We start from the raw sequence: 23,953 nt of genomic DNA on the forward strand, positions 1-23,953 counted from the left end.
TGAGTCTTTACAGAAGGACTGTGTGTGATTGTCCCAATGAATTCAGTGGATGGAGCCAAAAGAGATTGTTTTAGAATGGCAGCACTTTCATTTCTGGCTGAACATTTATGAGTGCAGCAACCAGGGCTTAGTTTGCTAACCTAAATTGATAAAAAAAATTTTTTTTTACTTGTCTGTATTTCAGACATAGTATGAAATTACAATGGGATTCATTCAAAATTCCAAAATCTTATTTTTCAATCAAAGGCATTCTTCAAAAGTAACAGTTTCCACTCTAAGCAGTTGCACTCAAATTCTTAATATGGTTTCTGTGGTACAGAAATCACAGCATTCCTTGTGTCACTGAAGCAGTACCTAATTTTCTATGCATTACAAGCATTATTATTGATGTTTCAGTGCTTTTTACGGAAATTCTCATCAAAACCACTAAAAACTGAACCTACATCTCCAAATTCCCAGCCCAGGGCAGATGTCCATATTTAAACCAAAATTCTGATATTCATTTAAAATCTAAATAATATGGATAAACACAAAAATTTAGCATGTTTCTCTTCTAAATATCTTTGATAGATTTATAGACAACTTAACACATAAATGGAATTAGGCTCTGAACAAAGACAGGGACATTACTTCACCCAGGTAAATATTTTTATTGTTAGCTTCTTCTTCCAATAGAGATTAAAAAAAAAAAAGAAAAGAAAAGAAATTCATCTCCTCCCCTCAAACTTGAAGGGTATTATTCTCATAATTTTCTTCAAATACAGTTATGGTGTATTTTATTAATCATTAAAATACCATTAGGAGAAAAAAACAATCTTTTACTTGCAAATTTATAAAACTAATTTCTAAAATCATGTGAAGGCAGCTGTACTCACCATGAAATATTGTCTTATTTTCAGTATGAAAACACATTATGTTATTAATGATGCACTTAGATTTCAAAGGTAGCAACTCCAACCCCTCCAAACTGTGGAAAGGAATTTTGGAAGGAGCCAGCAGAGGGACCCCTTCAGTTAAAAATTAAAAATCATCCAAAACCCAACCCTTGAATCCAAACCCACCAGGGATTTATTTGGGCACAGGCCCCAATAATGTCTAAAGTACCAAGAGCACAAAAAGCAGCAAATTTCTGATACAAGACAGACAAAACAACAAATTCTCTTTTTGTGCTCGCACATTTCCAGTAAGAACTGTGATCTTTTAAGATTACCATGCAATTACAGAACACTGAGGATGACTGGAGCCCATTTGCTGAGTACCAGAGTCAGGAGCAGAGCTCAGGAAATGATCTGGTTGCATTTTATGCTGTTCCCTGAGAGTAAATAGAAAACAGGGCTGTGGCAGGAGCAGAAATTCTCTCCCAGACTGTCCCTCCCTTCTTTCCAGCCCACCTGCTCAGGATGAACCAGGATGTCCATGGGAATGTGACCCCACAAGGACCACCCCAAGCTGCAGAGGGTGTCTGGCTGCAGAATCATCCTGCCCTGCTGCAGCACACAAACCCACCCAGGGTGGTTCTGCAGCAAGCCCTTCCCAGCTGCACCTTTCATTTCAGGGGAAATTCAATCAGGGAGTTTGTCTTCTGCCATTGTTGCCATGGCAGCTTGGCCAGACGTGCTGTTGTAGAAACAATTAATTTTTCACATGGCAGGAACTTGGTATTTTAGAACTTTCTGCTTTTTATTCTTCGATTCTGGGAACTCCCAGAATATTATTTCTAGTGCAAAGTGGCAGCACCTTTATGACCAGGGCTTGTTCACACTGCAGTGTGACAGCCCCCACACTTCTGGAACATCTATTCTAAAAAACGTTGTGAGCTATGGGATTCTGGGAATGCAAATTCAGAAGAGCTCCTTGAGCTGTCTGCTTCCCAAGGTTTACAATATTCTAAACCACCAATTCCATGGAAAAGGCAACATGGGCCATCACACAGCTCTGCCTCACATTGAGAATGAAAAGAAAATCAGGTTCCAACCACTACAGATTTAACCTGGCCTTATCCCTCAAATACAAAACTCAGTAAGGTTTGGAGATCCAAAAGAGATCCAATTTTCTAATTACTGTTAATGTTTCATAAGTGGTTTTATTTACAGAGAAAAAGGTAACCTGGGATCTGTAAATCACCTCTACAGATGTGCCTCTTTCACAGACAGACAAAATTTACAATCCAGTGAGTCACTCTGATTGCACAGAAAACTGATGGCAGGGGTACCTTTGAACCTATTTATTAATTATGATACAAAAATATTCTTTTTTATCAATGTAAGAGTGATATCATAACACTAACAAGACACGAGGAAGCCATTTCCTGCATGCAACACAATACTTTCACCCTGCCCTTTGTCTAAAAATTCATCTCTTTCCTCTTCAGGCTGTTTTGAAACTTCAGTTCTTCCCTCCCTGCAATTCTCCCATTGCCTTATGTCACTTAATAACTCAAGTCCTCCTTCAAACATTCTTACCCTTGCAGAATAAAGTGATTGTCAGCAGAAGAGGATTCTATTTTTTTCAAATTTTCATCATTTTTGACGGACGTGAAAATTTACCCAGGGTTAAAAAAATCACTTGGGGAAATAAGTTTTTGATTATCTATGCCAAGGTGATGGAGAAACTTATAAATGTATCAGAATAGCAACATGGGAAATAACAGGAAACAATTTGCAGAGAATTATTTCATGACAGGACAGTTCTGATGATTTGCCAAGATAAAATTTTCATTTAGTGTTTCAACAACCTAAACATTAAAAATATATCCTGTTCTCTATTCACTGATTATCTTGAGCTCTCTTTGCCACATTCCTGATACCTTTTGGGTTCTCCTGCTCCCAAGAACTGCGAGAAGGGAATTAAATCTTATTGTATTTGGCAAAGCACACAGAGGAATTCTTTCCCCCACGTGCTGAGAAGGATCCCACTGAGGACAGATGGCAGATGCTAATTCCACCCAGCTGGCACACTGAGGGGTTTTGGTCACCATGCAGGCAAGGGATACAAGAACTTGTGAGTTACTTTGAAAAACTCAGGAGATGACCAGAATTTGCTGGGCAGGAAGCATATGGTCAGCAAGACTTGAAAGAGATGAGCAGGTTTGGGATTATTGTGTCTGACTTCTCAAATCTGCCTGTTTGAGCATTTCTACAAAGGTTTCTTACTTCATTCATTTATAAAAATATGCAAGAAGTTGAGAATCTGAGATATATATAGATACTCTAAGCAGTATCTCTATATATCACTATATATATATATATATATATATATATATATATATATGTAATGATATATCTTAGAATCTCCACCCTCATTTCCAATTCTTGAAGTTTTACAGCACTTTCATAGTAAAAGCAGCATAATTATTGGTATTTTGGGATCACAGAAACTCCTCAGTAGTAATTTAAATGTGTGTGACATTTCTGGAGTGCACAGATAAAGAGAAAGGGAGGAAAATCTAAATTCAGAACAGAAGGTCCCTAAAAACCCTTCCTGTTTTTTAAAGGTTAAGCTCTGAGAGCAGGTCAGTGCATGGTTGTGCTGGAAGAGCACATCAAACCCCAGTGTTCCTGTAGCACAGGGGTAACAAATTCAATTCCAAATGCATTTAAATGTGGATTTTCTCCTGCCCATTTATCTCTAATTAAAGGCTGCCCCTGCCATACAGCCTTTACAGCAGAACTCTGGTTTCTCTCTCTCAGCAGCAGGTGGCTTCCTTCCTCCTGTGTTAAAATTCAACAGCTTAGTCCTACAGGACACCACAGATTTAAACAAATGGCCTTTCTGAATGAATAATTTTTACTTTAATAAGCAAATAAAAAATTGAATAAATTATTAATAATTTAAAATATGAAATATCTCAGGGTTTTTTCCTTAGAGAAGTCAGTTGTAATGCATTTGGCCATCACAATAAAAAATCCAAAAAGTAGGAAATCTCTAAAATAACTCTACTGTTCTTTTTTTTCATATTTTCAATCCTTACTTATTTAAAGTTTGTGCAGAATTATCTAAACTACACTACTCTGAATCCAATTGCAAAACAATTTTTGAAAGCTCAGCTGGGGAGATGAACTTGCCATAAATTATTTTCCAAGTTATTGCTTGGCTTTTTTAAAATTTACTTCAATGGCATTTATTTTTTCCCCAAAGCAATGTCAGCTCTTGCCTTACATAACTTTTATTTAATTGAAAATCAATAAAACGATACTCATATAACCTTGGCATTCAAAAATGACATTTCTTCTTTGTTTTTACAGCACACCCAGCAAACAAAAATCAATGCTGTATCTCTCCACACTTGGCTAAAAAGGATAATAAAGCAGCAGGCTCACAGTGCTGTATGATATTGATCAGGGAGTCTCTCAAGATAAATTACTGAGATTTAAAAATTATTCTTGGTAAGCCAGCACTACCCATTTTTTTATCAGTTTTCACAAGACTTTGAGGGAACACGGGCACCAGTACATGAGCTAAAATACATTACACTGGGGGTGATGCTTTGTAAAACCCTTCAATGAGAAATGCACTCAAGGAGAACATTTAAAAGTGAATATGTTTCATATTTTTTTCTGTAGGGAAAAATGGTTCAAGTTGTATAATCAAATTCATTGAGACACTCCAATGCTTGTGCAATAGATGAAGAAATACATTGAACAGATTTGCATTTGCTTGCAGTTTTTAGCAAAAGAGAAATTTAAGACAAGAAAAAAGTTACTTTGTAGGCATTGCTTCATTTTTAGAAAAAAAATAGCTTTTCAAGATAGGCCTTTTGGGTGAATATTATAGTACAGGCCAGATCTACCTCAGGATTATTTATAAAACATGTTTTGAAGAGAAATTAAAGATAAATTTTTCTGTGCCATTTCAAAGGGCAACCTTTTATATGCCATCTTGAAAGGATTGCTTTAACAGATTTTTAAATTTGAGGTTAATTACAACATGAATGTAGCTTAGCAACTTCATTTTCACAGAAAAACTCTAATAAAGCATTAGCTGCCATTTAAATATGTACAAAAATACCCAAATCTTAACTGTTGTAACTGAAAAGTTATTAAAACCTTTTACTCAGAGGAAAATGGAAAACACAAAGAGGTTTTAGCAGGCTGGAAGGGGTATATTGCTGAATATTATTCTGTAAAATAAATGAAAGCTGCTGTGAAAGAGTCACTATAATTCATCTTGGTGTGTTCTCTGCTCTGCTACGATTCTAATCACAGACCAACAGCAGGGCATAAAATACATAATATTGTACCTCTGTCTTGCTCCTCCAAGGACATCTTTAGCTCACAGAAACCCCTCAAAGTTTAGCTCTAATTCTCCAGAATTTTTACTTCCTAGCTCTAACTCTCCAGAATTGTTACTCCCCTTTGCAATTATCCTGCAGGAAATATTTTTATAATTTCAAGGAGGGTTTCGGTTTCTGGGGAGATTTTTGAGATAATGATATTTAGAGCCTGGGGAAAGTCCTGCAATGCCAAGTTCCACTCTGTGGCACTGAGCAGGGACAACGTGGACCTTGTCCAGCAGCAGAAAGTGGAGGAGGCCTCAGGAAATGGTCCCTGGCAAAGGCGTTTGTTTCATGGGGATGCTGAGGGAAGTTCAGCGGAAAACATTTATCAGAAGCTTCCGTGCAGAGAGGAGATATGTTGTAGGGAAAAATGCAAATATTACTCAGCAGGCCAAGGGCAAAGGAAATAGGAAATGGGCTAGAGAGTTCTCTGAAATAATCTGTCACTGAAATGTGAGAAAACAGCCCCGTGTGCTGCCCGTTCTGTTGTTTTAAAGCCTTCCACAAGTCAGGATCCTTTCGCAGCATTGTGCCATTATCTGAAAGTTGGCTACTTCCAATTTGAGCTTCTTCAAGGTAGGACAAAAAGCTTAATTTGGGTCTTATCTCGACACATCATTTGCATGTTTATTATTTGAGCCTTTGGAGTAACTCATAGGAAAGTCATGAGCTTATCACGGAAACAATACATCTCAGAAAGGCTGTGAGTGTTGGCTTTGGGCTCTGTGCAGCCTGCACAGAAATGCCAGCCATTCAGCCAAAATCTTCTGGGGATGACAGAGGGACAGAGCACAGCTCTGGGAGGGTGCCACCTCTGAGTGGGACACGGGGTGGAGCAGTGCTTTTGGGAGCAGCAAGGAAACCTCCTCAAATGCAACCAGGAAGGGATAGAAAAAGAGATGGTGATCTGAACTCTGTGTTTTTAACCTTGAAATGCTCAACTCTGCAGGCACCAAATCTCAAATATGCCCTCAGTACTGGTAATAAAGGTGCTTGTGTCAGTGAAGACAAAATAGATGCTTATTAAAGTTTGATTTTTGGTGTTTTTATGGTAATAATATTGCTGAAATGAACAGAAGGGGATATGCTAGCAATCCTTCCCTCAGCCATATCTTGTGTTCTCCCCAACACAAGATATGGCTGAGATATGGGATTTAAAAATCCCCAAACAACTTTCTCAAAGGTAAAGAAAATAATATTAGAAATCATAACTGCTGCAATTAGTGTTGCATTATCTTTTGAATTCCAGTACCCTCGAGTTCCTATTCAACAAAATATTACTGAAATGGTAGCAATTCCCTGGGTTTGACAAATGCTTTCCATACTTATCTGAAAACACAGCAGGAAAGAGAGAGAAATGCATTATATGGAATGTTGACACTAATTCCAGATACCAGTAATATGAAACAATGCTCTCTAGGTGCTTCAGCAGAGGAGAGAGGCCCCTCCAGAGGGTGATTTAGGACAAGCAAATTAGAGTCTCTGTTGTGAATGGCACTCAGAAGGCTCCTGAAGCCAGGCAAAGTGAATTTCTCCTACCATGGATGGTATCAAGAGCATACAAAAAATAAAAATCTAAGCCAGGAAGAAGAAGCACAGGAGGAAAATAATCAGCATGATTGCAATCTTGCACTCAACTGGGTGCTTGTCTTTGTCTGTCTGCTCTCCTGTCTCCATTGTTCTCTCTCCATATCTTTACCCTCACACCACTTTCTGTTTTGAACTACTGTACCATGTGTTCCTCCCCACTTCCTTAATTTATAATGTAGATAAATAAATGACTTCATCCAAAAGGATTCCACAAGATAGTGTGCTCAGTGCTTACCCCATCTCTGAAGTAGGCTTGAGTTTATTGTAAATGAGCAGAGGAAGTGGATCTTACAAGGCATCTCCTCAGCGAGGAGAAAACAGGTTAAAGGTATCTCATTCATAAAGCCTGATAACAACAAGAATGATAAATTGACTGTGGCTGATGCAGAGAAATTTTACAGTAGAATAGTGAGAGGCAACAGAACTGAAAAGCAGGGCACAAGTGCAAGAATTTCAACTTAGACTGGCTGAAAAAGGACAAAGGAATGACACAGATTAGTGGGGAGATGAGATCAGAAAGCATTGAAGATATTCTCGGTGATAAAGACATTCTTGGCTTTGTTTTTATTTCTGTAATTGATTGTGCTTCCCTCTGCAGCAATGGGGGGACTGGGAGGAGTTCCAGCTGTGTGAGCTCTGGGCACACAGAGATCCTGCCAGGAGCAGACACTCTGTGCTGGGCTGGGCACTCCTGGCTCTGGAACTCATCCTGAGGCAGCTCAGGAGCAGAGCTGAGAGCCCCACTGCCCACCCTGGGCTGCCCAGAGCCCTGCCCTGGCTGCTTCTCCAGCTCCTCTGGGAGGAAAGCTGAGAGCACAGCAGAGCAGGGCACCCCACAGCTGCCTCTGGGGTGCAGACACGAGGCTGGAGGGCAGACACTGCCTCCAGGGCTGCTCTGGAGCTCAGATTCAGCAGGTGATGCCAACACAGCACAGCTCTGTTGTGCATGGAAAGGATGAATGGAAAGGATGCTGAAGCAATTTTCATGCTGTGCTTTTTATTTTTATTGGTTAAGTCAAGTGGCTTGGCAGCAAAGAAGGAGTTAAACCAGGGAGAAGCTGAATACATGAAGAAAATAATCCAATTACTTCCTAGATTCATGACTTTTCTATATAATTAGGTAGTTCTGTCCTTTTTAAAGCTCTGGGCACACTAAAGCTCTGTAGGTAGTGATGACAGCTGACTGTACAGACGCCTGCACGAAGTGAGAGATCAGATCCAGAGAGATTTCTTTAGGAGAGCTCATTCCCAAAACCTCCACCACCTTGCTGGCAGCACCAATAAAAAGCACAGCTCTTGCCTAATTTGCTTATGCAGCAGAGCTGATCCCCGTTGGAGCACATTTGGAGAAGAAGTGTGGGAATATCACAGGGAGGAGGAAGTTTGCAATCCTCTCACTCTTCCTGTAAATATTGCATGGATATCTAGAAGATTTACATTCAAACATAGAACAACCTGTCTGGATATTTTAATTTTTTTTTAATCAGTTCCTGATTTCTGCTATTAAGTGTTGGTAGACATGCTGTGCCAATATGAAAAACTATTGAAAACCAGCCAATACATGTATTGCTTTGTAATCCCAGAAGCAAGAGTTTTAACTATTTTTTTTAAAATCTGAACAATTTCAGACTGCAATAGGAACATATTGCCTTCACTCACACTGTCAAAAAGTTAACAAAGAAAAAATACCCCTCAGCAAACTCTGCACAGAGCAAGACAATGCATCATTTTAAGGAGGATTTTTACAAACCATGTCTAATAAGTGTTCTGTACTCACAGGAGCATACTCTGGGGCAGGAAAACAAGAGCTAAAAACTTTGGAGGAATTGACCATTTTCCATTTGGAAACTGCTTGTTAACACAGCTACAGCCTGACAAAGCAAGGTTCCTTAACTCTCTGTCTCTTCTGATGAGACATAAATGATTTCAGGCTATATGGGGTCAAATGTACTCTGTGTAAATACAGAATATACGAATAGGCAGTGATGCCAGGATATGTGAAACAGCTGAATCCACAGATGCTCACTTTAGAGAGCAAACACCAACTTACTGTGGGCTACAGAAAAGGTGAATCATCTTTTTGTAATGATTTCATAATATCTATATATTCTCATATGTGTGTGGATCAGATATTTATGAATTATTTTTAAAATTTGCATTACCCACTTGGCCACAGAACATACCTGGATAAAAAAATCCTTATGGCCACTGCATGCCCAGCAGCAGTACTCAAAAAGTTGATGCAATGAGTCTTCAAGTCAACCAGATAAGGCAGGATCTAATTACTTGACTACAGCATCAAAAATAAAACTGCATAATGTGAAGAGTGCAACCCTTGAATGCTTTGCTCAGAAAAGGAACAAGGCTGTCTGCTTCTGTTTCACTTAAGAAAATGTGAAGTCTTTACAGAAAACCTTGTTTACTACATGTGGGATAATTAGCATGTCAAATATTAAGACAGTGTCAGTTCTGTTCCATTAGCTAGCTGAAGATACTATAAATTACATGGAAAATGTCCAAGGAACAATAATATCAAGGAACACATCCCCTGGAGGAGTTTTGGTGATGGTTTTCTTCCTCTCCCTCAGTGTATATCCTCTGCAGAGAATTTTTAGACAGAAAGGTCCCCAAATTTAGCCCACAGACTGGAGTGTAAATACCCAGAAGGGGAGATGAGCTCCATCAAAGTCTGTGTGTCATATTCTATTTCCAGCCCCACCCAAGAGTCTGATGGCTGGGAGAGCATGATGCAGACAAGGCTGAGCAAGGCCAGTGGGATGGAGGAGCTGGAATCCCTGTCCCTGTCCCCACAGCCCATGGACACACATCTGCCACAGCAGCACAGCCTGGCCAGAGCTGTTGCTGTTCCCTGCATGCAAATGCAGCCCAGCACCTTCTCCCAAACGCTCTGGAGTGCTCACCACAAATAACTGCACTAAAAATAACCTGCAAAAATATGCACCAGGAAAAAAGGCAGCATCTCAAGGCAGCCAGCTGCTCAGTTCTGCTGGAGCTCTAGGAAATCTCAGAGAGCTGAGAAATCTCAGAGAGCTGGCTTAGCCTCTGAAATGAGCAGTGAGATGGTTTTAGTCTCTAACTCCATTTAAAGAAGGCTGGATCAATACAAATAAAACCAGTAAGTAAAGCATGATTAAAGGTTACAGCACTTTTAAGGTTCTTGGTAAATTCTGCTGTTAAGTGATGCCAATATTCACAAATAGGTGGATTCCAAACTCACTGAGAAAGGGATAAACCCCTTTAACTGCAGCAATTCTGTGGGGCCTTTTTCTTGGGGTACACCTGGATTGTCACAGTCTACTTCATGGATCTTTGCAATTACACGTGTAACAATTCAGAATTGTTACACGTGTAATTGCAAAGGTCCCAGCCCATCTAGCCCAACCCTCCTGTCAGAGGCAGGGCAACAATGAAACAGTAGTTAAAATTAAATTTTAATAATACAGATTTATACAATAAGAGCAGAAAGATGGCACTCCAGTAAATACTTCCATATCAGCTCTTTAGTTAGTAACATTTAACAATCATTAGCACACATTTACCAATGTTAGGGAAAAGAATGCTTCCTATCAAAAGACTCAAGTATTCTTTTTCTGTTTATTCATACTTTCCCAAGCATAAGAATTGGGAACCAGTAGTCTGCCTGGTTTGCAGTCCTCTGGAGGAAGCAGTGTGGGATCCCATGAGGAGTGGAGAATTGTGTCTGCTCAGGACTGATGCAGACACATCCACAGAGTCTGGTCTGGCAGTAATGGAGAAAACAGCTCGAAAATATCACATTGGATGTGGGCTGAAGAGACTGATAGAAGTTTCTAGCAGGAGGAGATGTTCTCCCCGTTCCTTGAACTACCTCAGGCCATGAATTTTGGGGGACAAAGCAATTTGTGACTGCCACAGACACCCTGGCCCAGGAAGATTTGGTGTGGCTCTGCTGCCTGACAGGGTGAGGTACAAAGGAATGCCAGTGCCTCCCAAACCCAGCAAAACCCAAAGAGAAAGACAATATTCCAGCTTTTAGTTTAAGGGATTAAAGGATCTTAACTTTATAAAAATGTTTTTAAAAATCCAATACTTAAAACTGTAATTACAATTCCTATATTCTCAGTTCCAGATTTTGCTTTTTTTCCCCTGTGCCTACTGTTCATGCTGTCAACACTTGTCTGGTTCATTTTGGTGTCTGAGAACTCTCAGAATTACAAAATAAATGTACTGTATCAAAAAGCCTGAGACATGAAGACTTGTACAACAGCTTGTATTACACTCCATCAAAACGGGAAAGAATTTGTGACACCGTTATCAGCTTGTGAGAGCTGATATCACACACAGGGAGTCTGGAGATACCAGGAGGGGATTGAAGCTGCTCCTGTAATCCAGCGAGCAAACTGTGTGCTCAGGTCAGAAAGCATTGATAGGCAGAAGAAATGGTGCAGAGCAGACCAGATAACCCCCAGCAAATAAATAATCTGGGGTGGCTGTAAGAACTTTTGCACCTGCGAGGAGAAACTCTGCAAGTAATGTGAAATGTGATTAGGTCCTGTCCTGATTTCCATTCTCGTTTTAGAAGGCATCATGAAAAATTATCTCTTTAAAAAATTAGAAGTTTTTCCATATGTCACTTTTGAATGTTGACTTGATCCATCTGTCAATAAGTCAAATGAAAAAAGTGTTTTTTTTATTTTCTGTACATGACTGTTCAGTGGGGCTTGGGTTAAACATGTTCCATTGCCTTGTGGGGTGAAAATCATAAGGATGCATCTATTTATTTCTTTTTCCCTAGCTGCTTCAACAATTTCATTTTTTCTCAAGTCCCACTAACTGGTTTTCATTCAGACTTTACACAAACTCTTTCCCCTCCACTGGCTCAGAACTTTGTCATCCCAAATCCCTGAGGACCCCCCTTCCCCAAGGCTGGGCTGCTGTCACACCTCTCCATTCCCAGCCTTCCTCTGTTTTCCTGCCTCATCCTCTCCATCAGCCCTTCCTCCTTTCTAGCTGCTCCTCAGTGGGGACAAGCAGTTGGCAAAGGAGTGGAGCCAGGACAGAAACCCCACATTTTCTGCACCTTTGACACTTTTACAGACCCCTGACCACAGTAAACATTTGGTGTGGCTGAAGTGGAGTGATTGGCAATGAGCTGTGCACTGGGACAGTCTTGGGAGGAAGAACCACTCTAAAGTTGGACAGAGGTAGCAAAGACACAGAAGTAATTCTTACATAACCCTGGAATATGTCTGGAGGCTTTTTCTGAAACGTGGCTTCTGTACTTTTTCAGAAATTCTGTTTCTTTGCTGACAGCAATATTTTTATCATTTGCAGCACAGCTTTTATAATTCATCTTTTACTCAGTTATTCTGAGTTAGTTATTATCATTATGAGTTATTCTAAGTTATTCATATTTGGATGTTTATTCATCTTGGATGGATTAGAGCCTTTCACTAAGTGTTAATTAGGAATTTGAATATATCACTTAGTTTCCTAAGCAGATATCCAGTACAAAACCTCTACTAAAGAAAGGAAAATCTGCCTGGTTTTAAAGAACAGCAGATCAAAGCTGCCTGAGAAAAGAAATGGTGTCTTGTAAGAGAACTGGGATTGCTTTCCAAAGGCTAGTCTTAATCCTTTCATATAATATTCATACATGGAAGTAAACTCAGGTCATGCTTCAAATAACTTATTTCAGAAATTAAGTTCTGAAGCCTAACTTGTCTAAAAATAGTAAACACGTGACCACAAAAAGCTTAAAGCTGAGTTCCTTTAAACCCTAATGCATTTTGGAGTGTTATTTGAGAAGGTCAGGAAAAAAGGCCATGGAAATGAATTCAGTGTTGCTGATGTAGTTTGATGACAGATATATTTTAATACACCAACTTCAAATAATTTTTGAACGTGGCTTTAATGCACCAGAGAAGCTGTGCACAAGTTGAGATCTCTAACTACACAAAGGACAGGAGCTGGTTTATTTGGTGACAAACATCAAGACTTGCACATAATGACAGAATAGAAACTGGACAGAACTGTTTAAACTGGAAAACATAGGAAATAAAACTACTACTGTGTCTCCATTTCCATTTCTGGTAATATAAAATCTCCTCCTAGACAAGGGATTGAATTCACAAGACATGCCATGATGTCACTACTAAAGTCACTAAATGCTTTAACAGCAAGTTAGGAACAATCATCCCTGGATCCTTGTTCTCATCCTAAAACTGTTTTGTTAAGCCATTAGCTCAATGCATTCCAAGTCAGACAAAAGTTACAGCAATTGAAAAATGATCAAAATATGACTGAGTTTTCTTATTCACCAAAAGACAGAAGTAGAAGAAATAGATTTTATATGAAACTTACTTCCTTATAGTTTAGTGTTTGGAAACATCTTCATAAAGAAGATTTAAGTCCTGTATTGCTCGAAGAGACACTGAAAATTATTTTGCTGGTATCCCCTGCTGAATTGCTGAAAAAGAATTAGCTTCCAAGAGCAATCAAACAGTTGGAGGCCTTATTTGAAAATCCAGGAAATAAGAAGGAATTTAAGGAACCGTTTTCTCTCCATCTAAACATCTCAGTGATGCTTCTTTCAAATCTATTTTGTTGGAAGAAGTATTTCCTAGATAAGAAGGAATTAATTGTCCTTCATCTGCTTGGTTCATCTGCTCCTTCAGTTAATTTCTCCCTCAGCATTTTAATTGACTCCCAGTACTGTTCCTACTGAGGGAAGCACTAAGTCACAACAGATCTATAAATGTTGTAACTATATTTTAAGAGGTGCCAGTGGGTTTGTTATAAGTCTTGTGCTGTAACAGGAAAAGGGCTAGCTTATGTTTAAAGGGTTTGGAAAATGGATTGTTTAGAAACAAAAAATCTGATGTCTTTGTGGCACACAAGGCAGGCCCAGGACATGGCAGCACGTTTGTGAAACCATTCCTGGGTGTCCATGGTCCCCCTCATCCCATCCCTGCCTGCTCAGAGTTCATTGCCACCCCACAGGATTCCAACCTCGGTTCTGCTGAGCTCACAGCCCAGTGTGAGCACAGCAGGCTGAGAGCAGCTCCTGGCTGGGATAACAAACCCAGCCCCTCAGCTGCACACACAGCCCAGCTGTGCCCTTGGCAAAGGATGGCAGGCATCAGTACAGAACCAGCCTAAACCCCATCCTGCCCCCTGGGGACCTTTTTCCCCAAAAAGGCTCCTGCCTGTGTGGAGCTGGCAGGGTTCTGTGCCTCCCCCAGCCTGGGCTGGTTTGGAAGCCAAAGAGATGAATGTCCCTGTGCAGCAGCTCATGATTCTTTGTGCTTCATTATAGCCCAAAATTGCCCTTTGTAGCCTTCTCCTTGAAGGCTGCACCACAGGTTCCTGCCATCTTGCTTGGGAGAATTTTCTCCCTCCTGCTTCATAAAGTTATTCCTGAACTGATGGCACTGACCTGTAATGTTGACACTTGAAATCAAAAAGTTTCATTGGACAGAATTTGCACCAAAATTTTATACAACAAACCTCAGTCCTGTGTTGGGACAAAGTCCAAACCTGGCAGATATCCTCTCTGCAAGCTATTGTGCTCCATTCACCTTTGATCTTGGAATAGTTCCCTCACTATTGCAAATTGGATGGGCTAAATGATGCCAGCCCATATGCCCACGAGATAAATGCCCACAGAGAGCTCCAGTGTTGGAATAAAAGCTATTTATCAGAGAGCAAAACCTGTTCCTGGACCATGCTTTTGTCACCTCTCCATCTTGGTATGAAAAAATCTAAAATCTTTGTGTCTGGGGAATGGGAAATGGCCTGACAAGCACAGTAATGATTCCTGGGAGCACAGGGCTGCTGGGAGCAAGAATGGGAATTGCTTCTGACTGGAAATTTTAAGTATTTCTTGAACAGAGTCCCTACAAAAATCTTCCATTTGAAAGTACCAGTCCTGCAAGCCACAAGCTACAAACCCTATTCCCTTCTAAAAAATCTAATGACAACAGCAACCACAATTATCACCCTGCAATCAGCTGAAATTGGATCTCTTTACACCACAGAACAGATAAATGGTTGGCAACAGCAGCATTATTTCTAAGCTCCCTTCCTAATTTACATAAAGAAATTAATATTCTGAAAGAATAGTCTCTGGTGTATTGGTGGGAATATAATTAACAAAATCAAGACAGTACTTACATGAGTATTTGTTTTGATAAACAACAAAATGTGCTGAAGACAATTTTTGGGAATAAATTGGTATTTGTTTTTTTTTATGGATGGCACAATCTGGCCTAAAAGCTTGATTTTCTTTCAGGATTTTAATTACATTCATAGCAACAAATGCTTGCAAATTCTGACAATGGCTGTGGAGCTTTTTTGTCTTAATCACTCTTCCCTGACTGTGGGGAATATATTTTTAAAAGTATTTATTGCTTAAGCAGCAATTCACCCCAGAGTACAGGACATCTGTCAGGAATATCAATAAAATCTCAGCCCTAAGGGGTTTGATCAGGGCTGACTAGCATAAAAACCACAGATGATGCTCAGAAACAAAGCTAAAAACTAAATTTAACTTCAGAAACTCTCAGGGTAAGAACACTGCTCCTAAAATCCTATCTGCTTTTAGCTCTGTGGGGGACCAAGGGTTTCTATTCCTGCAAAGCAAGAGAAGGCTCTCATTTCCTCAGGCAAACCCACGTCAGTGTGTCACAGCCACGACTCTTTTGGGCTCCTTGAGAGGCCTTTTTTTTGTCAGCACCTATAATGATAATAATTTTCATTGCTGTTTGTTCTGTATTAAAAACTGCTGAAGTTTAACAGTCTCTACTTAAAGTACATTCATAATTAATTTTCTACCACTTGATACATTTTAACTGTGCTTACAGCACTAATCTTTGAACTCAGCTAAAAGGCAAAAAAAAAAATAACAGGAATTCTTCCATTAGTGCTCCAAGCTATTCCATTTGCCATCCTTCTATATCATTCATGTTTCTTGACTGGGATAATGTCACTATAACTAGAAAAGGAAATATAAAGGCTATTTCTGGAGTCAAGGAGGGAATCATTTTAAAAAATAAATCTGTGATATTTCCTTTGCTGTGTTTTGTGGGTTTTTTTAAAGTTACATGTTACTCATTTCTTGCTTTAATATGTTTTATTAAGGTTGTGCATAAATCCTTATGTTTGATCTAATTATATTTTTGCCAGAGTGTGCATTTATGAGATGTACATGACTTACACCCAGGGATTTCAGTACTACAAGGTCTATTTTTTATACAAGAATTCAACATGTGTTTGGTTGGTGGTTTTTTTTGGTTAAACCAATAGCTCTGCACAGAGAAACCTGGTGTGAATTCCTCTTTTCACTCCATAAATTCAGTCTGAAATGAGACAGGATTGTAGGGCTTGCTCGTTTCCTTGTGGTCTTACACTCCTTTTCATCCCTTTTATGCTGGGCTGCTCATAGTTCTTGTTGTGTTTGAGTCCACAGAGCAGAGAGTGACTGCAGAGCAGGGTGTGCCACTGGGAGAGCCCCTTGGGGGTGACACCCAAATATCATTCCTCTCTCAGTGAGCACAATCTGGTATCAGGAAATCCTGTAACAGCCAAACAAATGCAGCTGAACATCCCCAGAGTTAGTTGTTGTTTTTTTTTTTTTTTTTTTTTTTTGAGGGGGGCACATACTTTTACATTTTCATGATGTTATAATGATAACCCAGGATTTCTCTGGGCACAACTCAGAGCCCATCATTCCACCAGTGCTTAATCTGACATTTCTCTGTGCTGAATCCCAGGGGCCCTTTTACTGCCCAGTAACTGAACTTTTTGTCTAAATCTACAATTCTTCACTGCCAGGGCCTGAGTGTGATAATCTGCTGCTCAGCATCATCAGGAAATGTTAACAACTGAGAACCCCAGGCTTCTCCCAGATGTTATAAATGTGCTGGACAGCAAAGTTCCAATCTCAAGCCTTATGTAACTGCTAATAAATTCCCTCAAGGATCAAGATGAGCTTGCACTCCTACCTCATTTTGCACTTTAGCCAATTATTTTTCCTCTTATGCACCTTCCTTCTTATCACAAGAGGATGTGCAGAGCAGGAAATATCTGTGAGACACTTACAAAGAGAAGGAGCTGTAAACACAGAGATTCAATAATTATTGGTGCTTGTGTGCACGCTTAATGCACAGAAGAAATGAGTAATCCATCACAAACTGAGATGCATGACAGATGAGAGCAGATAGGAAAAGAAAGGGAGAGGTGTAGCTTGGCCCCTCTGCTTATGGAACAAATATAAGGCTTTCAGTGCTGCTCATCAGTCACACTGTAATTCTTCCCACCACCTCAGATGCAACAGTGGATAAATGTATAAATGCAACATTGGATAAATGTATTTCCTCAGCAAATCCAATCTTGAGTCAGATCCTACTGGTTAAAAAGGAAAGAAAAAAAAAAAGCCTACCTAGGCCTGTCCTTGAAAAATACTCTGGAAGAGCTGCCATGTTTGAGCCCACGTTTTACTGACATTAGTACTGGCATCTGGACACTTTGCAGAACTACAAAGAGAGTTGTTTCCAGTGCTTTGAAATGTGGGACTAAAGGCTGTATTAATTCACCTCCAAGTGGTTGTGGGAGCATCTTAGAATAGCCAAACTCAACTAGAATGGGTTTTGTTCTGGGGTGCTCTGGAAAGTTGAGTTGCTCCCCTCCTAAGGGTGAACATTCATTATTCCTTTTCCAGTTTTGTCCCTTACTCTCTGCTGGCATTCCCATGAGCAGTCAAAAGCAAGTTTCTTTCCTTTTAGATGTCTTTTCTAAACATCAATGTCAACTTTTATTCAGACATTTGTTTTGAAGAAACCATTACCCTTTGCATTTTTACCCCAAATGATATTATTTGTATTTAAAAATGTCAAAACTTCTGCAGGGAATCCCTGCTCTATAATTAGATCTTTTCTAAGATGTCAGCACTCATTAGTGCTGCAGCACAGACAGGCTGGTACTGTTACCACAGTTTGAAGTGATAATGCTTTTTGCCAGCATTTGATTATTTAAAGAGTGCCTTTTGTTAATAATTCCTGTTTCTATCTTAATATTCTCTGGCTTGGAGGCATTTAAGCAAGCTTTCTTGAATCAAATATCTAAATAAGCACCATATTCTCAGTTTGCCCCTTGACTTTGATGTGAACAGGGTTAGGTTCTGCATTTTTAGGAAAAACTGATGGTTAGAGCTTTTAGCTTTAAGATGAAACTATTCCTACTGAAATACAAAACCTGCTGCCTCTACTTCAAACCAGTATTTAATTCTTTATTTAATTCTTGCACCTTTCAGTCAGTTCCCACACCTTCATGTGTGCAAACGCAATGCAGCTTACACATGTAATTGAATGAATGTGAAACTCTCATCAAATAAAAAGCTGCCTTTAGTCAGACTTCAGAAGACAGCCCTTGCTAGAGCTGCAAAGATAGAAAGTGGAGCATTTGCTCTGAAGTACTCCAGTTTTCTCTCAAGGTGCTATTTTCTCACATTTCTGAATCTCAGGCTTCTCTAGCACATCGAAGGATGTCTGACACAGATCTACCCAAATCCTTCTCTAACACCATGAACCCCATTTACAATCTTCTCCTTTTTATTTAAAACCTGCTCCTGAAGAGAAAAACTCTGCCTTTTATCATGGCAGTTTTGCTGTGACTGTGATGTTTCCTCCACCATTCCGTTCAGAAATTGGATTGCCTACAGGTGCATCATAATGAAAAGGAGCTCTGTGCAGTCTATCTCCAGGTTTTCCAGCAAGGTGACACTGAGAGACTTTCATTTTTAAGTTGTATAAAATTGGCTTCCTTACTGAGCTCCAAGCTATGAAACAGTTCATGTTTTGACAGCTTATTTAACAGGCTTTGCTGGCTTCACAGGCAGTTTTATCTTTGGCCAGGAAACAAAGCAACCAGGGGCAGTTCAGGAGGGAGGAAAGGGCTGAAATAATTAAATAAGAAATACTAATGATTCATACACTATAGGAAGAAAGGGAAAACCCCATATTTTCTAATTTAAAAAATAAGTAATTTCAAATTTCTGCTTTGCATTTCCCTTCTGCAACAGCTCCAATATTCACTGCGATGTGCTCCAAACTCCTGTTATTCTAAGGCACATGCCATGACTGGGTCACAATTTTCCTGTCTAATTAAACAGCAACAGCTCTCAGAGTCACATCCAAGGAGGCACTGCAGTGCTGCTCACACACTCTGTCGTGCTGGAAAGGCTTTCACTCCAAACCAGCCTTTTATCCACTTGCACGTGGCCAAACCACTCACAGCCCTGTCTGCATTTCCTTTCAGAGCATTCCCCTTTCACCCTTCAATATTTCCCATTGCCTCCAGGAGCAACCTTGAACATTTTCTTTCATGGGAAATTTTGTGTTCAGTACATGACTCAAACAGGAGATTTTACAGTTTAAAGGGAAAACAGAACAGGAGTTGAGCAGGAAAAGCAGCCTGGAACTAAATTAATCCACAAAGTCTCTTTCCACTGTACAGGCAACAGAATTAAAGAAAAGGTTATTAAAAGTCAGGGATAAACATGGAGCTATCTCCAGCAGAGAAGCAGTTTTGAGAATTCTGGTGAAGAGTTTTAGAAAGCAATTGCATATTAAGCCACAAAAAATGACACTTAAATGTTCATCCCTGTAATTACCCTTCATGATTCAAAAGCTTTGCTCAAAACTCTGAACTTCTACTCAAGCAGGCCATGTGTTTTGATTTTCTCTCTAGTAATATTTCAGAGTTTATGAGAGTTTTCCACAACCAGGACTTTTGCAGTGGGTGGTTTTTAACCTGACCTCCAGGAAGGAATAACCTGGTACCAAAGGTGGTTTCTACAGTACCCAGAAACAGTCTCAACAAAGATGAGCCCAGAATGGGAAAAGCAGCATTTGTGCCTGCTTTTCTTACAAAAGAGAGTGACCACAGCATCCCCCAGGTGTGAGGAGCTGCTCTGTGCTGGCCTTGGCCTGCTGGAGAGCCATCTTCCAGGGAAGGGCTGTGCCACCATCAGATGTTTGCAGCATCAGGTCCAAACTGCCCAGGGTCAGTGTCACCAACCTCCTGCAGCTTGGGCAGGGAGCAGCCAAGGGCATCAAACCCCGGAATATTCTGGGTTGGAAGGGACCCATGGGGCTCATCAAGCCCAACTCTCAGGTGAGGAAACCATCCAGGGATCAGCCCCACAGCCTTGGTGCTCCCAGCACCAGCTCTGGGCAACCTCAGGGCAGCAGGGCTCACAGCAGGACCTTCTCCACATTGGCCAGGTTGGGAGAAATTCCTTCACTGAAAGAGTGGTTAAACACTGAACAGGCTGAGCAGGCCAGTGGTGGGGTCACCAGCCCTGGAGGTGTCCAAAAATGAGCAGATGTGGCCTTCACACTATGGTTTAGTGGGTGTTTAAAGGCTGGGCTCAGTCTTGGAGGCCTTTTCCAACCTTAATGATTGCTGTGGTTCTAAATGTTCACTAACTGTACTTAAATCAGCAAAGCACCAGGGAATGACCCTTCAGAAGGTGCTTATATGATGTAATATAATGGTATTTCCATGCTGTATAATTGCAGAAAATATAACTGCAACAGGTTAAATCATTGATAAATCTGACTAATCAATTCCTTCTAAAAATAAAAATAGACTTTTTTTTTTGAACTAAGAATAAGGGTCTCATACAAAAGGACCAAATCAAAGTTCAACAACAGGGCGGGTTCATGCAAATAGCACAGGGAAAAAAGCATATCAGGATCCAAAGCTCTAGTTCAATTTGCATCTTTTGTGCAATTTCCACTTAGAAAGCTCAGTTCCATTGAACAGAGCCAAGACTTACTCATTAAGTACTGCCAGGTATGAGAAACTTGGGAAATAACTGAGACTCTTATGAGAGATTACAGTGAAATAATGTGGGATCATTCACATTACTGAGCATCACTGCTCAAATCCCCCTGCTGTCATTGTCACAAGCCACCAAGGTCTATAATGAGCTGGTAAACAAATGTTAATTAGGAATTTCTTGGAAGTTTGAAGAGCAGGAAGGGTTTAGTGAGCTGTGACAAACACTCTGCTAAGCCACGTGTCCTTTTTGTGGCATGGCTTATCCCCAGGATTTCTCCTGCTGCAGATAAAGGAGGATCCCTGGTGTGGATCCAACCTGGACCCTGCTCAAAGAACAAACTCAGCTGGAACTTGGACAGCTCCACAGTTATATCAGGCTGTAAATGTGGCTGACATGCCCTAAAAACGTTTTATACAGAGTCACAAAATATCCACGCCAATCTGCTAAGAAACACCTTTGGCAGTGCCCAGCTCTGTTTCCCATGAAAAGCTCATTTAGAGGAAGCATCATCCCCAGGACTAACAAACTGAGCTCAGGAACTTCCCTGGCACCACACAGAAAGAGAAATATGAAATTTGCTGGACATACCCCAACAGCTCCACGCTGATTCAGATAGAGACACACTCCTATTTACCAAAGTTAAATACATTCCTCCAACTCAGATTTTCAAGCATGACCTGATCAATGCCTTGCCAATAACCTGATCAATACCTTTGCACACTTCACACATTTATGTATCACCTGTCCATTTGACTGTTTGCCTCAGTAACATTGAATTTCTTTGCTGTGCAGAAGCCCTTGCCTTGAGTAGTCCCATGAGTATTAATTACTCACCTCACTAATTTCAGTAGAGGGAGAAGTCAGATAGCTGCCAGATCCCAACTCTTGCCTACAATTAATTAACCCTTAGAAAAGATGGAAAATGCTGCACTACTGCCTAAAATCCTCAGCAGCCCCAGCCAGGTGAGCTCCCTGTATTTCTATTTGTACAGCAAAGAGTGCAGGAGGCTTTAGAAAACAAAGGTCAAAACCAATTAAAGAAAGTACAAATCCAAACAGTTAATTCATATTTTTATGTTTTTCTCACCAAGCTGTAGGCTTTAACACATGGAGGTAAGGAGTGTGGAAGCTGCTGTACCTGGGACCTCCTTGCTCACATCCCAGTCACAGAAAGCTGCCTGCCTGCTGGGCAGTGTGACCCACAGTAATAAAAAAAGCTTTGCAGTAAACAGCTGCCTACATTCTGTTAAAAAAAAAAAAATCCTCCCCAAATAACCAAAAAACCCTTTCTCCCCCCCAAAAATCCTGCTAACTAATATTTTTCAAGCTATAAAACAACTTATAATTTCAATTCTAATCACAAAATCACACACATTTGTAGATCACATCTACATTTGTGTGTAAAAATATTTAGGAAGAAACCAATAAAGACAAAGGAGAAAAAACTAGAGGCCCACTGAGTCTCAAAACGTTGTTTGCCACAAGTTTTAGTACATTCTCTGCTTTTAAACTCATTTTCTCAGACAGAGCAGCAGCATTTTGAGCCATGTCATTCAGGGAAATCTCAATTACCAGAGCAGTGGATGTGCCATTATTGTCTAACAGGTTGATAGAATCACTGGCAAAACCAAAACCAATGGACTTAAAACTGCATGGAGAGGAAAAAAGAACCAATTTAATGTGTAAGTCTGGAAAAGTTTCAACCACCACTATATTTTTCCCTCTTTACACATTGCAGCTACCCCTTCACAGACACACTTAATTGACTGGAACAATTCTCCTTGGCTTCAGTGACTTTCTAATTTGTCATAAGCACCTGACGAGCTGCTGAGGAGACAGACTCTTCCTCATGCTGCCAAAACAATCCTATGAAATGTGGTTTGGTTTAATTGAAGTATAATTAATGCCTTGAATTTTAATTAGTTTTGCAGTGATCTGGAGATGAAAACGTTCCTCTGCCAGAATGACAGGTTCAATAGGAAATGGACATGCTTTGGATTAATTCTCACTCTAGATCAAATTCAGGGATGAGTTCCTTTGGTTGAAAAGGCAGAACCTGGGGGAAAAGTAACCCACAACCTCTCAGCTTTTCTGCCTGTCAGGATATAGATGTACTTGTTGAAAATGAAATTTGTTTTATGCAAAAATAAAGCTGAAATCTGTTTTCTGAATGCTAAAAGATACCTGTGATTTTCCCTTTTATCTAGAGATGTGACTTGGAAAAAAATATTTCATGGCTAACAGGGAAGGAATGTTGAGTGACACGCTGACATGAAAATATTTTTGCTAAATGTGCATGTGCTAAATTTTAATTCTGCTCTGGAGAGACTTGAAAAGAAAAAAAAAAATCCCTGCTGAAATAAATACAGGGCAATTTTTCTTCAGAGCAGTGATTCCATGACAGTTTGCTCAGAAAATAATGTGGAAATATTAAGTGTACTGATAATTTGTTTTCTGTCAAATGGGATGTGGTAAACATTTGATTTAGTACTGCTAACCAAAACTGAACAGGGGACAGAATACTGGAGCCAGGGGAAAAACAAACCAGTTCATCCAGTGCTTACAGCTTCACCATCAGACACTCTGAGTTTACTCCTCTCTGAGCCTGTTAACTATTGCTCCTTTGGGAAAGAAAAACCCACACATTTCAAACACAGAAGCACAATAAACTGAACAGCAACTCACAGAAAACAAAGAAATAATTTAATAAAAATAATCCGAGATCTCTCCAAGGCACCACCAGTTTTCTGCTGGAGCAGAAAAACTTTGAGTTTAATTTGCAGGTTCATTTCAGGTGCTCAGTCCTTTAGAAGACCATGAGGGGGATTTGGTTGCACTAATTAATTCAGGGGTTTTTATTAGCTAAATTTCATGGCTCAAAGTGTATTTTGAATATGAAAACATGGTATTTTTATCACTGGAAATGAATATGGAGTATATAAAGGATTTCTAAGGCAGTCTCCTTTGTACTAAATAAATGATCTAAAAAAAGATAAGCCATTGTTGCCACCACCTGCCTTCTTTCTTCTCCTACCTTTGTTTCCATTTATACCTCCTTGGGATTCCTTCCCTGGCTCCCAGAGGAGCTCTTAACAATCAAACCTAACATGAATTCAAACAGTGACTCTAAACAAGAATTCCCCCAGGTTCAGAATGAAATACCAATATATGCCAAAAAACCTTACACATTCAGAGAAGCAGAGCTGCAAACATATGCAGTAACATATGCCTTGAAATGAGCA

General features: G+C 40.0%; 1 protein-coding gene across 2 annotated transcripts in view; it reads left to right on the forward strand.

The window, feature by feature from the left end:
- The first annotated feature begins 5,739 nt into the window (after positions 1-5,739).
- KLHL4 (kelch like family member 4) overlaps positions 5,740-23,953 on the forward strand; it is a 74,330-nt gene continuing 56,116 nt past the window's right edge. For both annotated transcript variants that reach the window (XM_059859461.1, XM_059859462.1), the window contains exon 1: positions 5,740-5,851. The gene's annotated coding sequence lies outside the window, so the exon portion shown is untranslated. The remainder of the gene's footprint in view (positions 5,852-23,953) is intronic.

This window comes from Haemorhous mexicanus, chromosome 14 (assembly GCF_027477595.1).
Source record: "Haemorhous mexicanus isolate bHaeMex1 chromosome 14, bHaeMex1.pri, whole genome shotgun sequence".
NCBI classification, from domain to species: domain Eukaryota; kingdom Metazoa; phylum Chordata; class Aves; order Passeriformes; family Fringillidae; genus Haemorhous; species Haemorhous mexicanus.